This window comes from Chiloscyllium plagiosum, unplaced genomic scaffold, assembly GCF_037043375.1.
Source record: "Chiloscyllium plagiosum isolate Xiang-an unplaced genomic scaffold, Cpla_swu_hap1 HiC_scaffold_16, whole genome shotgun sequence".
Lineage (NCBI taxonomy): Eukaryota > Metazoa > Chordata > Chondrichthyes > Orectolobiformes > Hemiscylliidae > Chiloscyllium > Chiloscyllium plagiosum.
This window is the reverse complement of record NW_028270154.1, coordinates 84,286,761-84,303,463: the sequence shown is the minus strand read 5'-3', so window position 1 is coordinate 84,303,463 and position 16,703 is coordinate 84,286,761. Positions and strand designations below refer to the sequence as shown.

General features: G+C 44.3%; 1 protein-coding gene across 4 annotated transcripts in view; it reads left to right on the top strand.

Moving 5' to 3' along the window:
• LOC122556804 (dihydropyrimidinase-related protein 3-like) overlaps positions 1 to 16,703 on the top strand; it is a 270,164-nt gene that overhangs the window by 90,705 nt on the left and 162,756 nt on the right. The window lies entirely within an intron of this gene.

Genomic DNA, 16,703 nt, shown 5'->3' with positions numbered 1-16,703 from the left:
ATTATTGTTGAATCCAGTCTTATTGCTGTAGTGGTTGTGGGGGGGATTACCTCCTGTGTTTCTGCAAATCGGAATCTGTTGGGAAGGCAGTCTCAGGTCAAACAAAAGGAACTAACCCACTGCATAAAAAAAGACGTGTGACTAGCAGGTTTTGACTTTTTTATATAAGGGAAATTGAATATGGGTGTTGGCCAGTGTTGGATCAATATTTAATATGTTCATGGCTTTCAATAAGATTAATTATTAACGTTAATTTTTAAAATCAATGTCAGCAATGCAAGGTTTCAGTATGAGATGGTTAAAATTGTCGATATATTTTGACTGTTCAGTGCATCTTTGTTTGTATTGTTTGGGTGGAGTCAGAGAACGGGTGGGTGGAGAACAGGAGGTCGAATCCCTTGATAGCCCAATGTGGTAGCTCTCTGAATCCCAATGTGCTCAATAGCATTGGTTTGAATGATGTGTAGTGAAATCCCAACACAAGCTGTGAAGGTAAATGAGTGCAGTTGTAATTTTGGTTTTTGAAAATAAAAAAAATTAAAGGCACTTTTTGAAATCTTAAAACATAGTTTTTTTTTGTGAAATGACATTCTATTCGATTCGCAAGAACTGGAATCTGTTGCCATGTCACCCAACACACATCCAATCTTGGGTATTGTGAAAGCTAGGCTAACTAAAACAGGTCTTTGTTCTCTCATTGTCTTCCTTCCCAAAAGCCATGTCCTTGGCATTCCTCTGGTCTGTTCCTTTGTCAGCCATCTTGAGGCTACCTTTGATCTTCTGGCCATTGAATATTTCAGATCTGACCTGAGCTGAAAGGGGAGGACAAGGGCCTGAGGGCTGGGGTTGAGGCCTCTGCTCTGATATTGGCCTCCAGACTTTAGGAATGTTCAATGACAATGTTCACTCCATTACTCCCTTAAGAGATTTTGTGTGCTGCAGGTTTCTGTCATACATTGTCTCAAAGGGTGGTGGAAATGACCATTTTTTTTTCAGTGAATTCAATGCAAACTTGAAAAGGAGGGTGAGAGCGTCATTCAAAACGGGAGGGGGAGGTGGGGGCGTTGGGACCAATGTGATGGCTGTTTGAAAGTAGAGCTATGGACATGATGGGGCAAATAACCATGTGTGCTTTTGCATTAGTATGATAAGAGGCAAAATCATAGGGTTAATGTTTTCTAACATTGCCTTTGAAACATGAATGTATTTTCTTTAAATTTGAAAATCAGCATTCTGTGAGAAATTTCCAAATGGACCACTTCAAAATTTGGATGTTCACATACAGAAATAACAGCTCCCATAATTATGTCTGCATTTTGCCCAGTTGGATTTCGGCATTTCAGTTGGGGCAGTGGAAAGCGAGACTGATCCGTGTATGTGTCTTGTTACTTTGACTTGTCAGCTCGGTTGTTAAGTTCAAGAGGTCGAGGTTTCAGAGTTCTCGTCAGATCTGCTTACCTTGATCTGGTTCCTTTCTTCACAAAGTAAAGTGCTGTGTGTAAACAGTTGCTTTGAATTTGTGCTCGGGGGAGTGGAAAGAGGAAATGGCTAGTGGGAAAGGGTATATGCTCTTAAATCTGTCAGTTGCACCTCAATCACTCTGAGAGGATGTTGGGAGTAATGCTTGATTTCTTCATTAATCTTCTCCATAATGTACTGTGGGAGGCCATATGATGCAATTTGACTTGAAGGAATAGGTTGGACTTGCTCATTGAGAATATAGGTACACTGTTCTTACCCAATGGGGAGTGCTGGTGTATAAGGTGAGCATATACAAATTGGTGGATTCTACCAGTAGCTTTCGAGGGTGCAGTGCTCCATGATGATGTTTTCCATGGATTTCATGGACCTTTTGGTTATAGGTCATCCCGGCCTGATTGTTACTACTCAATTAAAACGGAGACTCTGACCTGGCTTCCATGTTTAACACTGGTGCAGTGGAATTTTTTTGCCTTTGATGTTAGTAGAAAGGTTGTGAGCATTAAGATGATGGAAGACCACATCGTATTTGTGTCCATCGTCCTGAGATTGATTGCTCCGATTAGTCTGCAGTTCCATTACCGCTGTCTCATGTGACTACCAGGATGGTAGCGAGTAAGCTGGAGAGGCCTTCACTTTGCAGATATCATATGCCAGAAGCTGCCCTGTAAGTGCTGAAGACAGGCTTATGTAATTGCAGATGTGCTGCATCAGACCACACTTCGAACGCGATACTCTCATTCGGTTTGCTGAAGTTCTGAGTGGCTCAATGAATCAGCAAGTTCAAGGAATATGATAAACATATTCACGTGACAGAAGAGGCAATTCTGCATTTATTTTGCTGAGAATCCGATTGAAGATTGCATAAATTTATCAACTTTTTCTTTTTTGAGACATTTTTACGATTAGAATGTTGACATTTTATTTACTGCCTCTCATCAGTGGCTGCTACTAATGTTTCCATCTTATTAAGTTGACTTTAATTTTGGGGCTGAAAAAGTAGGTACTTTTCAAGATGTTTGTGAAAATAAAGAGCATGAAGGCATTTAATGCCATCATTTAGTGAAGGATTACTGGGATTAATTTAATACCTCCCCTTTTGTTATATACGCAGGTTGGAAGATCCATAAAATATTTGAAGAAGTGGTATTAGATTTAAAACATGGGCAATCTTATTGGGAGTATGGGTCAATTGTTTCTTGGGGCTGAGGGAGTTGGTGGATTTGCTTTGCAGTTTGAGTTCGTCCACTGGGAAAGCACGAGGCATCCCTCTAGTGGCAGAGCTCCACAGTTACATAATTCTGGGTTCTCTCGCAAATTCCTCATTTCATTTCACCCTGCCCCACATGCCAAACATCAATCATGAATTGGAAATGTTCTGATGAAGGAGCGACGCTCCGAAAGCTAGTGCTTCCAAATAAACGGGTTGGACTATAACCTGGTGTGTGATTTTTAAATTTGTTCATCCATCGTGAAGATTTCTGACTTGTTAAACATTATTCTTAGTGGAATGTTTTTAATTCTAGTTCATGGGGCATGGACACAATTGACCAAGCCAATGCCAGCAATTGCTGGAGAAACTCAGCAGGTCTGGCAGCATCTATGGAGAGAAAGCAGAGTCAATGTTTTGAGTCTGGAGGCGAAAGTGAGGACTACACTTGCTGGAGGTTAGAGTCAAGAATGTGGTGCTGGAAAAGCGCAGCAGGTCAGGCAGCATCCGAGGAGCAGGAAAATCGACGTTTCGGGCAAAAACCCTTTAAGGGTCTGAAGACCCTTCTTCAAACCAATACATTTTGCAGTGTTTAAAAGGCATCAGGAAGGATTTAGAGCGATATAGGCCAAATGCTGGCAAAATGGGACTAGGTTAATTTAGGATGTCTGGTTGGCATGGAGGAGTTGAACCAAAGGGTCTGTTATCTGTATTATATGACTCTATTTGGTCCTTTGAACTGAGTGGCTTGCTGGGCCATTTCAGACAGCATTGAAGAAGTCAACCACATTGCTGTAGGTGTGGAGTCATGTGTAGGTCAGACCTGCAAAACACTGGCCAATTTCCTTACCTAAAATAATGATGCCAGTGCACTGGGTAATGGACCAGGGCAATGAACTGAAATGGGGCATCTGCTTTTTCAGTAAGTCACCACTGTGTAGGATCACTTACCATTTATTTCTTGCCTCTTGTTTGCCCTGAGCTTTGACATTTCACCAAATACTTGGAGGAGGGAAGTGGGTTAGAGGAACCATTGCAAAGTCTTTGTCAATGATGCACACATCTTGGGGTAGTCACTTGGTTAGTGCTATTGCCTGTTTGACACTCCAACCCAATTCTGCAATGCAAGTATGCAATCTGAATTCTCAACATACGGCTGTACCATTCTGCATGTACATATCTGAGCCGGAGCGATGTCACATTGCCTCCTGTTTGCACCTTTTGAAAGGAAGGTTAGGATGGATATTCATCGAAAGAGATCGGGATTAACTTTAAGTTGCTGAATGAATGCAGAGTGGACAAGCAGGATGCCGGAAGAACACAGCAAACCAGGCAGCATCAGGAGATGGAGAAGTCAACGTTTCGGGTGTAACCCTTCTTCAGGCCTGGGATGGGTGTAAGGGGAAACTGCAGATAAATGAGATGGTGAGGGTTTTGGATGGGGAGAGGGTGAGGTAGGGATAGGTGAACACAGGTAGAGGATAAATGCCGAGTCTAGTAAGTCCCTCTCCATCCAAGTGGATCCGAAGTATCCCATCATAACACACAACTTATTCTTTAGTGATACCACAATGTTTGCTTCAAGTATTGCACTCCTTACCCATTAGGTCTGTGGCGGCTGCATGTTTTTTTGATATAGGCCATTAGATTCCCTACAGTGTGGAAACAGGCCTTTCAGCCCAACCAGTCCACATCAACCCTCTGAAGAGTAACCCACCCAGATCCATTTCCCTCTGACTAATGCATCTAACACTCTGGCCAATTCACCTAGCCTGCACATCTTTGGAGTGTGGGAGGAAACCCACGCAGACACTAGGAGAATGAGACAGTTGGCTGAGGCTGGAATCGAACCTGGGACCCGGGTGCTATGAGGCAGCAGTGCTAACAACTAAGCCACCGTGCTGCCCTATGTTGTTTGTTGTATGTAATTCTCCACATGCTGACATTTAACATCCCATTTAAGGGAGTTGTTGACCTTTTTAGAGTTAATGCCAACCAAATGAACAGAGTTACAATCACTGCACTGACACTAAGAATCTTGGCATCTGGGGTTACTTTGCGTGCAATGTAGAAATTGGCTTGGGCTCCAAATTTCCATCAGGCAAGATGGATGAAAGGCAGATCACTTTAGGCTAGTTAGCATCGTCACAAACATGAGTAATTTCAGCATATGTAACGAGGGCTTGTATGCACAAGGACTGAATTAGCACAGCAACAACCTTTTAATTGGGACTACAAAATTGAGTGTAAACTGTCTCGCTCAGTTCAGGTCTTTAATTATTTCATTTGCATCTGTTTACCCCCACCCCCATCCCCACTCCAAATTTTATTTCCAATACCTTTCCAATACTTGCAAACACAAAACTCACTGTCGGTCTGTCTCTGCTTCAATCACATGTTGCTTTCTGTGGGGTAATACAAAATTCATTGGCGACTTAAACCCTCATTATCGCATCTGATTCCGCTCATGAATGGGCAGCGTGCCCATTCATGGTTGGAAACACTGAAGCATTGCCTTTGTGACAAGGTCTCTCTTTATATTCAAGTCACATCCCTTCAAAAGATGTGACTCGTGACAGACTTGGTGTGGTGGGGATGGGCGAGCGCAGTTCCCTGTGGTGAGATTGCAATGGGATGGGTAGAGGGCAAGACTCACTGCAGATTGAGGAGTCTAGAGTTTGTTATTTTTTTTTAGTATGTGGGTTTTCAATCTGTGGCCTTGGAATCCTGGCACTCTAACCTCAATTTGCAAGTTTTTGTTTGCTACTTTCTGGTTTGAATCATTTGACGTGTTGTGCCCTTGGATATTTGGAAAGTGACATTGGAGTCAGTGGTTGGTAAATACTCATCACACTGAGATTTGTTGGCGTCAGTGACTCAGCATACATGGAGGTTAATGGATCTTCACTTAATATGTGATCCTCTGGCCTCCACATATCCATCTGACTCTAAATCGAAAGCCTAAGCATTTCTGATTTCAGTAATTCAAGAATGCTATGTGAGAAGCAAATGCAAGACAGTGGGATATGAATTTGTTCTCTCATACCTCAGCCCAGTATTGCTTATTAGTCTGAATCTGTATGGGACATCAGTCAGGAGCTGGAAGAGCTGCTTCCTGGGTCATGCCTCTGTGCAAAGTGCTGCCTTGCCATCTCGCGTTTAGAATAGAGCAGTCTTGTGACCCTGTATCCAACGATAGGCCAGCCTGCCTTTTCCCTGATGCCCTTGGAAGATCTATAACTGCAGATACATCCAGCTTTCTAACCTGACCCTGAACCCATTCCCCTGCCTTGCCATGGGGTACAAGGTGGGGATGTGGAGAAACCTTTCTCCTTTTGAACAAGTAAAAGTGGCCAGGATGGGACTGAACTTATTGTGTAGCAACTTCTGTAACATAAAGTTAGGAGGTTTGTTAAATCAGGACTATGAATGCATAATAATGCTGATCCTTTAATGAAGAAACAAAGGACATCTGTATGGTCAGGAATGTTATTAAACTGAGGACCCGTCCTCAGGTATAATTACAATTAAGTGTGCTCTTTCTGCACTGTAGCGATTCTATGATGTTCTGTCATTATTACAGATTGAATAGGTCTGTTTTAATATTAAGGTAGATGAAGTTTTAACAATGATTTGGAGGTGCCGGTGTTGGACTGGGTGGACAAAGTTAAAAGTCACACAACACCAGGTTATAGTCCAACAGGTTTATTTGGAAGTATAAGATTTTGGAGAACTGCTCTTCGACAGATAGCTATCTACCACGCAGCGCTCTGAAAGCTAATGCTTCCAAATAAACCTGTTGGACTATAACCTGGTGTTGTGTGATTGTTAACTTTTCTCCACCCCAGTCCAACACCGGCTCCTCCGTGTTCTTTCTAAGAAGAGGGCCAAAGTATCCCTGCAGTCGTGGCCTGCTCTTCTGCCTTAGCCATCATTGAATCTATAAAAAGCTTTTATTCATTGCTGATTTTGGGTGGTCACTGGACGTGGGTTGGCTGCCACGTTTTTGCAAAGTGTGCAATCACTTGACCATTTTGCAATGCCTTGCAGACCTGTGGTAAGATTGCATGCCCTTGGCCACTGTAAATTGAACAGGGGTTAACTCCAAGTGAGAAGCCCTGATCCACAACCCATGGCTTAGGTTTTGCAAAGGGTTGTTGTGATGTTGGGTTTCAGTTTTGCAAAAACCGCAGAATAAAGGATGTTAGTCGAACCCTGTCGATAATAAATAAAGCAAACTCCATTTGGTACAGTAGTAACTGTTGGCAGCAACATGAAGGTTTGGTTTACCCAGTGATGACAACTTAACCATAGCTGACACATCACTGGATGCTGTGCATGCATCAACCAACCTGACCTTCCAGTCACCCTCCATTTTAATCCTATTCCCTTGACGACATGCCCATCCTTGGCCTCTTCCACTGGCAGAGTGATGCCAAATGCAAACTGGAGGAACAACACCTAAAATTTCACCTGGGGAGCTCAATAGCCTCAATATTGACTTTAGCTTCAAAATCCACCCCCCCCCACCCCCCACCCACCCTTATCACATATTCAGCCCTCTTCCCCTCCTCCTTGCGACCACCAACCCTCCCCCCAACCTGACTCTAACCAGTTAATCATAAAGGCCAACCACCCATCTATATAATCCATCTACCAGGCCCACTGTCAAGGAAAGGCCCCCAGCATTCTCAAAGATCCATCCCACCCTGGCAATGTTTCTTTCTACAACCTCTACCATCAGGGAGAAGGTATAGAAGCCTGAACTCCTGCACCAGCCAGTTTTGCAACAGTTTCTACCCTACTTTTGTTAGAATACTGAATGGACTTTCAAACTCTTAACGTTTGCCTGTGCTGCTGTTTAGCTATCATTTACTTATCTATGCTACTTAACTCTGTGATCTACCTGTATTGCTCGGAGGACAAAGCTTTTCACTCTGCCTCGGTACACGTGACAATAAATTCAATTCAATTCAATTCAATTCCCATTCACCCATCTGCCCTCACCCTTCCCACTGACCAATCACAATAACCCCCTACTTGCATCCACCTTTCACCATCCCGCCTACCCTTCCCCCAGCCCTAATGAAGGGTTATGGTCCGAAACATTGACTCTCCTGCTCCTCGGATGCTGTCTGACCTGCTGTGCTTTTCCAGCTGTTGACGTCACTGGAATGTAGGGGTTTGAAACTCCATACAGTGAGAGTGCCTCCAGCCCTGGCAATGCATGACTTGATCTGAAGTGAGATAATACAGAGTTATAGGCAGTGCAACAAGGGTGGGTGTGTCAATAGAGTCCCCTGAGATAGTCAGTTCTGAAGCCAGTTCTACATGAACACCACGGTGGCACAGTGGTTAGCACTGCTGCCTCACAGAGACCCGGGTTCAATTCCCGACTCAGGCGACTGACTGTGTGGAGTTTGCACGTTCTCCCCGTGTCTGCGTGGGTTTCCTCCGGGTGCTCCGGTTTCCTCCCACAGTCACAAAGATGTGCAGGTCAGGTGAATTGGCCATGCTAAATTGCCCGTAGTGTTAGGTAAGGGGTAAATGTAGGGGTATGGGTGGGTTGCGCTTCGGCAGGGTGGTGTGGACTTGTTGGGCCGAAGGGCCTGTTTCCACACTAAGTAATCTAATCTGTGCACCATTTTCATCAGGAGACCTTTTTTTTATGAAATCTGGAATGGAGATCAAAAGATGTATTGAAAGTGTATTGGCTGTTAACTTTTCTCAGCACTGTCAGGGATCCCAACACGCAGCTATATTGTATCTTTTCTTTTGGAACCTAAAATCTCCAACATTGCTTCATAAAATTGCACTGAAACAATAGTTGAAGCCAAGGCAAAGGAGGCATTATAGGGAGGGACTTGGTTAAAACATGATAATCTTTACAGAGAGAGAGAGAGAGAGGCAGAGCTTAGGAAAGATAAAGCCACACCAGTGTACATAGCTGGCCAAAGACTAACTGTGTTTACAAGGAGGCCAGAGTTGAAAGGAGCTCGGAGTTATTTTCGGCTTGAATGATTGGAGGAGGTCACTGAGATGGTGTGGAGTGAAAACCTGGAGAGATTTGCACACGACGATGAGAACTCAAAAGTTGGATTGATTATTGAGCAGGAGCTATGCAGGTTAATAAAAGTGACATGAGGTGGTCAGCACGTTGGCTCAGTAGTTAGCGCTGCTGCCTCACAGGACCAGGGACCCGGTTTTGATTCCAGCCTCTGGTGACTTGTGTATGGAATTTGCGCATTCTACCCATGTCTGCCTGGGTTTCCTCCCACAGTCCAGAGATGAGCAATTTACATGAGTAGCCATGGGAAATTGTCCTTGGTGACCAGCGATGTGTGGACTAGCAATGGAAAACGTGGTGCTGCAGGACAGGGTGGGATATTCTTTGGAGGGTCCAAGCAGACTTGATGGGCTGAATGGTCTCTTTCTGCTCTGTAGGGATTCTGTGATTAAAGGAAACAGTGATGTTCTCTTATTATTACAGACTGAATAGGTCTGTTTTAATATTAAGGTAGATGAAGTTTGAATAATGATTTGGAGATGCCAGTGTTGGACTGGGGTGGACAAAGTTAAAAATCACACAACACCAGGTTATAGTCCCAACAGGTTTATTTGGAAGCACTAGCTTTCAGAGCACTGCTCCATCAGGTGGATGTGAAGTATAAGTCCGTGCGATGTATGATCGTATACTCCACAACCACCTGCTTAGGTTAGATTCCCTATAGTGTGGAAACAGGCCCTTCAGCCCAACCAGTCCACACTGACCCTTCGAAGAGTAGCCCACCCAGACCCATTTCCCCTCTGAATGGAGCACCTAACGCTATGGGCAATTTAGCATGGCCAATTCACCTGGCCTGCACATCTTTGGACTGTGGGAGGAAACCCACGCAGACACGGGTCAATGTGCAAACTCCACACAGACAGTCGCCCGAGGCTGGAATCAAACCTGGGACCCTGATACTGTGAGGCAGCAGTGCTAACCACTGAGCCACCGCCCCACCTGATGCAGGTGCAGCGCTGCGAAAGCTTCCAAATAAACCTGTTGGACTAAACCTGGTGTTGTGATTTGTAACTAAGTTTTGAATAGGTATGTTTGTGTGTTCTAACAACTCAGGTTTTGTGAACTTGGTTCTAATACAAATGTTATGCGACTTTGACACAATGAAAAGCTTCACAAATCAACTATCTGTATGGCAGCAGTGATCCTTTTTCAAATGCAAGGCAGTAGCTAGGATTGGACCACTTATTGTACCACAGCTGAAGCAGTATATTTGAACACCAGTCAAAGCTCCTCATCCTGCCTCCCAACGATGAATATGTCGGGGAGTCTGTGTCTGTATGTGTTTGAAAGGGGGGGGGGGGGGGGAGGGGAAATGGAGGAACAGGAGAAGCCATTCAGTGTCTGCAGCTGTAACCGTGCCCTATTTAACTCAATTAAGCTTCAGAGGGAGACTTTGAGTCTATAAACCTTGGCCAGTGAGCACTGATCAATGCAGGCAGCTAAGGCATTAAAAGCTGATTACCAACTAAAGTTGAAAAGACAGAGTGACCGAAACAAAATGGAGCTTTTTATTTTTTTTTTGTCCAAGCTTCCTCAATTTGTAATCAAGTTAAGTGCTGGATGATTTCTGCAGGGATTTTTTTTTCCAAGACGTTTTAGCTGTGCTGGTCTTTCATTGCACATGTGCTGTCTTTCGGTTCTGAGACCATAGATCTATTTGACCCAGGGGCAAAGGGATTTCAGTTAACTCCTGCAGCCCCTTCATCTGTTTTCTTTCAACAACCAAGCTAATTGGGCTGTCTCTGCTGCATCCTATAAAGGAAGGGGATTCGATAAACCTTTGAAATGTTTTAATGACCAACTCTCCAGGAGAAAATTGACAAAGGGCTTAATTTGATTTTCCCTTACCATTCCACGCTGCTGATCTCTGAGTATTGCAGAGGTTTTGTGTAGTTTTCTAATACGCATCCCCCGTGTATAAGGGGGCTGCTGCTTTCTGACGAGAAGACTGTTTATTTGTGCTGTCCCCTTTGAAAGAAAATAACGTTTATTTCCACAATATCTGGGATTAAAGTACGATGGAAACCTGGGTTTCTTTGTCAGCGAGAGTAAAGGATAAATGCAAGAAGCAACAAAGGGGAGTGACATTTTTCTTTGCATATTTATAAGGTGCATTTTGTGACCCAAATATAATTGTCAGTTCAAAGAGTACTTTCCTGTAGGATGTGATTTTTTTTTAAGCTTGGGATGTGTGTAAGTATTTTTTTGTTGCGGTGTAGGTTACGGTGGAGATGATGATTTTCAGTCTTTACCTCTTAAATGCTAACAAAAGTACACCGACACACACAATCTCCCCCCTCTCTCTCTCTCTCTCTCTCTCTTTCTCTCTCTCTGTCTCTCACACACCCTCACTCACACCCTCACTCTCTGTTCCTCACACACACTCCCTCTTCCCCCCCACCCCTCCTCCTGCCTCCCAATCTCTGCCCTCACCCCCAGCTCCCTATATCTCCCCTCCCCTCCCCCCTCTCTCACCCCTCCCCTCCCCTCTCTCATCCCTCCCTCCCCCCGCCCCTCTATCTCACACCCCCTCAATCTCTACCCTCCTCCCCTGTTGCTCACTCCTCACTCTCTCACTCTCTCACTCTCTCACTCTCTCACTCTCTCACTCTCTCACTCTCTCACTCTCTCACTCACTCACTAACTTCCCCTCACCCTCCTCACATCCCCTCTTTCTCACCCCCCTTCTCACCTTGCCACTCACCCCACCGCCCCCCTGGGCCCCACCCCCTCGACCCCCCCACCCTCTCACATTTGTGCATACGCACCTTGTCACTAGCTGCTGACCAGAGTCCTTCCTGTCTGAGTGAGGCCTGCAGATTGTACCTTGGCCATATACAAACACAACCACATGTTATATTGGGCCAGCTCCCTGTGTGGGTGATGCTAGAGTGCTGACCTGCTGTGTGCTCAAGGCATTTTCTGTTTTTCTTCATAACTCCAACTCGTGCCACCGAAATTTAAAGCAGCTCCTGGCTGTTTTTAGACATGATGTCACTGAGCAAATGAGTCCTTGCCTGCAGTTTCCACCCATTTTAAAAATTAGATTGCTTACAATATGTCGAAAACAAAACCTTTGTTCAGCAGATCATATACAGAATGCCCTGGTAAACCTTGACAGGGACAGCGTAGCCTCATTCTGTTAACTAATCTCCTGTTCGAGGGTGTGTTTCATCCATGTCCTCATTAGAATTGTCCCCATGTTTCGATGCGAGACTGCCAGGAATCTTTTTAAAAACCTGACAACTCTCTGCCAAGTTCAGTTGCAAGGGCTGTGTTTTTATGTACCCAGTCTTGTCAGAGGCCACTGAAGGTTTCCTTTAGAAATTTATCATCTTGGAGTCCATGATGAACAGCAACGGCTTGAAGAACCTTGTTGCTTAACCTAGCTTGAGCTCGTGGGAGCCCTTTGAGTCATACAGCATGAAAGGGGACTCTTTGGTCTAACCAGTCCATGCCGAACATAATCCCAATTAAACTAGCCCCACCTGCTGGCTCCTGGCCCATATCCTTCCAAACCTTTCCTATTAATATATCCATCCAAATGTCTTTTAATCGTCGTAATTGTACCCGCATCCACCACTTCCTTAGGAAGCTCACTCTACATGTGAAACACACCTTGTGTAAATAATTTACCTCATGTCTTTTTTTAAATCGTTCTCCTCCCACCTTAAAAATATGCATCCTCATCTTGAAATGCCCTGTCTTAAGGAAGGAACAACTTCCTCCTTGGTGGGGGTTGGTTTAGATCATTTGGCCTGATGGTTGATTTGGGGAACAGTGTGATGCCAACAGCATGGGTTCAATCCCCATACCAGATGAGGATACCATTAAGGTTTCTCCTTTTTTTTTTAAGGGCAGCACGGTGGCTCAGTGGTCAGCACTGCTACCTCACAGCGCCAGGGACCCAGGTTCACTTCCAGTCTGTCTGTCTGTGTGGAGTTTGCACATTCTCCCTGTGTCTGCGTGGTTTCCTCCCACGTCCCAAAGATGTGCAGGCCAGGTGAATTGGCCATGGTAAATTGCCCATAATGTTAGGTGCATTATGGGTCTGGGTGGGTTACTCTTCAGAGGGGCGGTGTGGACCTGTTGGGCTGAAGGGACTATTTCCACACTGTAGGGAATCTAATCTACTGTCAACTCTGTCTATACCTCTTATTATTTTAGGAACGTCTGTCATGAACCCACATCCATCTTTGTTTGACTGGAAGATAATGCTGGTACTTGGTAGGGTTGGAAGGGTGGAATTATGAGAAGCTGAGGCGATGGTCTAGCAGTATTATCGCTAGACTGTGAATTCAGAGACCCAGATAACATTGTGGGAACCCAGGTTTGATTCCCACCATGGCAGATGGTGGAATTTGAATTCAATATATGTCTGGAATTCAGAACCTAATGATGACCATGAATCGTTGTTGGAAAAACCTATCTGGGTCACTGATGTACTTCAGGCAAGGAATCTGTCACCCATACCTAGTCTGGACGACATGTGACTTCAGACCCACAGCAATGTAGTTGACTCTTAACTACCCTCTGGGCAATTAGGGATGGACAATAAAAGCTGGCCTAGCCAGTGACACCCTCATTCTGTGAAGGAATAAAGAAAACTTGACTTATCTCAGTTACTATTCCTTGCGGCATAGATGAATTGGGATTTTTATTAAGACCTTTAATTTGATCATGTTTATTGGTAAACTGTTTCATCTGGTTGGGGATGGCAGAAGAAGACCACTTCAGCAAGCAAGCTGTCCCTTCTCCTCCTTTCAAAATGTTACCGAGACCCGGGGTTCATTAAAATTTCCTGAACCGAGATTGATGAAGTTTTGTTAAGGTAGATTGTATTTCAAGATTTCAGCACCAAGTTGGGTTGAGACACAACTCAACTGTGATCAAACTGAATGAAGGAAGAGACGTGAAGGGTTTGGATGGCATACTCTTATTCCAATTGTGATGAAAGGTGTCTTATGAACGTAACACTTCATTTAAAGCGTTTGGATTTGAAACTAGTGGCATATGGGCCTTGATCTATTTTTGTGAAAGCTTTGAAAAATTAACTCCATCAGTCTTTCTGGAACTGTGAATTTTAACCTTTAATCTTGTGTACTCTTAAAATTATGTTTATACTGTAGGGGTTTATGACGAGAGAGAGAAACATTTGAAGGCATTCAGTGGGCAGCACGGTAGCTCAGAGGTTAGCACTGCTGCCTCATAGTGCTAGGGACCAAGGTTCAACTCTAATCTTGAGCGATTGTCTGTGTGGAGTTTCAGCATTCTCCCCGTGTACATGTGGGTTTCCTCCGGGTGCTCCAGTTTTCTCCCACAGTCCAAAGATGTGCAGATTAGGGTGGATTGGCTGTGCGAGATTGCCCATAGAGTCCAGAGATGTCCAGGCTAGGTGGTTAGCCATGGGAAATGTGAGGTTATAGAAAAGGGGGCTGGGATGCTCTTCAGAGGGTCAGTGTGAACTGGCTGGGCCAAATGGCCTGCTTTCACACTGTAGGGATTTGCTTGATTTTTGAGTTTAGATTAATCAAGAATTGGTTTTAGCTTAGAAAAGCCCAGGTATTGAAGGCTTTTGCATAGTTTAAAGGGGGCATGACTTGACTTTGAAGGAAATGTATAGTCTTCCAGAAAAATAAGTTGTTTGGAGTAGTTCAGTGAAAGGCTATAGTATTGACGCTTCCGGACCTAGGAGTGTTTGGTTTTGAAGTCTGCAGTTATTTAAAAGCTGGGAAAGTCTAAGCTCTCCACTGTGAATGGCCAAAGGAAAAGGCATTGTGATTTACATGACTGGAACTGACTGGGCTGAATGGCCTGCTTTCACACTGTAGGGATTCTCTAAAAGAAGCAGTTAAATCAACCTTACAGATTTGAAAGCCAGGGGCTATTTCTCTGGTTTTTGAGTAACCGTAAAGTGATGGAGATTAGAAGGGTTTTGGCCCAAAAGGTTGACTGACTTGCTCCTCAGATGCTGCCAGACCTGTTGTGCTTTTCGAGCTCCGCATCAATTGACTCTGGCTTCCAACATCTGCTGCCCTTACTGTCTCCAAGCGATGGGGAATCGTTGTGTTCTTGTTTTGCTATGTCTTTTGAAGTCTTTCAAACTAATTCTGGTCTCCTTCCTGTTAGAAGGATGTTGTGAAACGTGAAAGGGCTTAGAAAAGATTACAAGGATGTTGCCAGGGTTGGAGGATTTGAAAGATAGGGAGAGGTTGAATAGGCTGGGGCTGTTTTCCCTGGAGCTTCAGAGGCTGAGGGGTGACCTTATAGAGGTTTATAAAATCATGGGGGGAATGGATAGGATAAATAGACAAGGTGTCTTCCCTGTGGTCGGGGAGTCCAGAACTAGAGGGGAAAGATATAAAAGAGACCGAAGGGGGCATCTTTTTCACACACAGGATGGTACGTGTATGGAATGAGCTGCCAGAGGAAGTGGTGGAGGCTGGTACAATTGCAACATTTAAAAGGCATCTGGATGGGTATATGAATAGGAAGGGTTTGGAGGGATATGGGGCGGGTGCTGACAGGTGGGACTAGATTGGGTTAGGATATCTGGTCGGCATGGACGGGTTGGACTGATGGGTCTGTTTCCGTGCTGTACATCTCTATGACTCTGTTAAACTGAGAAAGCTTGGCTTGGTTTCCTTTGTGTACTAAACCATCTTGTGAAGTGCACATCGCTGATGATTTGATTTTGTGTTTCGATGAAAAACCACATTTTAAAAGAATATAATATCAACCAGATTCTTTTTATTCAGGGACCTGACTTGTCCAGTGGTCACATCAGTTTTAGCCTATAATTTTGTTCCTATATCTCACTCACTTAGCCTAAATCTGTGGGTAAACTTAGATAGGTTTGCATTTCAGTCTTCACTATGCTGAACTAGTTAATGGTAGCATTGTTACATTTAACTTGTACTTGATGGGCAGTCTTTTGAGTGCTGGGACAAACAGGAGCCAATAAAGTCACCTTCTGGAGCAGTGGTAGTACAGGGCATTCTGCTATAACATGACAGTTCTGTCCCTCTGCAACCCCTCACTATAGAAAATTGCTTTTCCCATTCAGTAGCAAGTTCGTATTATCCAAACAATGTCCACAATTCTTCAATCATGTTATAGCCAATTTGTGTTGACGAAATTGGAATGCACTGCCAGCGGTAGTGGTAGCGTCAGAGACATTAGGGACATTTTAAGCGACTGCTGGACATGCACATGGATGGCAGTAAATTGAGGGGTGTATAGGTTAGGGTGATCTTAGATTAAGATAAATGCTTGGCACAACATCATGGGCCAGAGGGTCTGTACTGTTCTATGTTCTAAAATGCATGTTATACAAGAATGACCTGTAATGGAGTGCAGGGAAAAGGGGTCTTTTTCATTCTTTATCAAAATAAGAGCATCATTGGCAAGACCACGTTATTTTCATCCATCACTAGTGACCTCTAGCTTGAAAAGTCAGCAGAGTGGGCACATGAGAGCCAGTCATGTGACTGCATGTCACAAGTCATCAGCCTGGGTAAAGATGGCAGCTATCATCCCCTGAAGGAGATTACGGGATTGGTTGGTTTGTTTTCCCATGTTTGATTATCTAAATATCAGATTATCCAACAAGATTGCAAGGTCCCAATGCTTAGCTAAACTTTGTTATCCGGCATTTGGTTATCCGGCATTCGATTAACCAAACAAAGGATTATTGTGTCCTTCGGATAATCGAGGGTCCTCTGAGGTTGTAGTGCCTCAAATAGTTTGATAAATGTGGAGATCAAAACTGCATATAACACACCCTAGCTGAACAAGGTCAGTTCTATAAATACTGTGGCTCCAAAAGCAGGTCAGATTCGGGGACTGCAGGAAATGCCTTCCAAACCCATCACCTCTGGCACCTAGAAGGACGAAGGCAGCAGATGCGAGCTCCCCTTTGAGCCATGCACCGTCCGGACTTGGAAT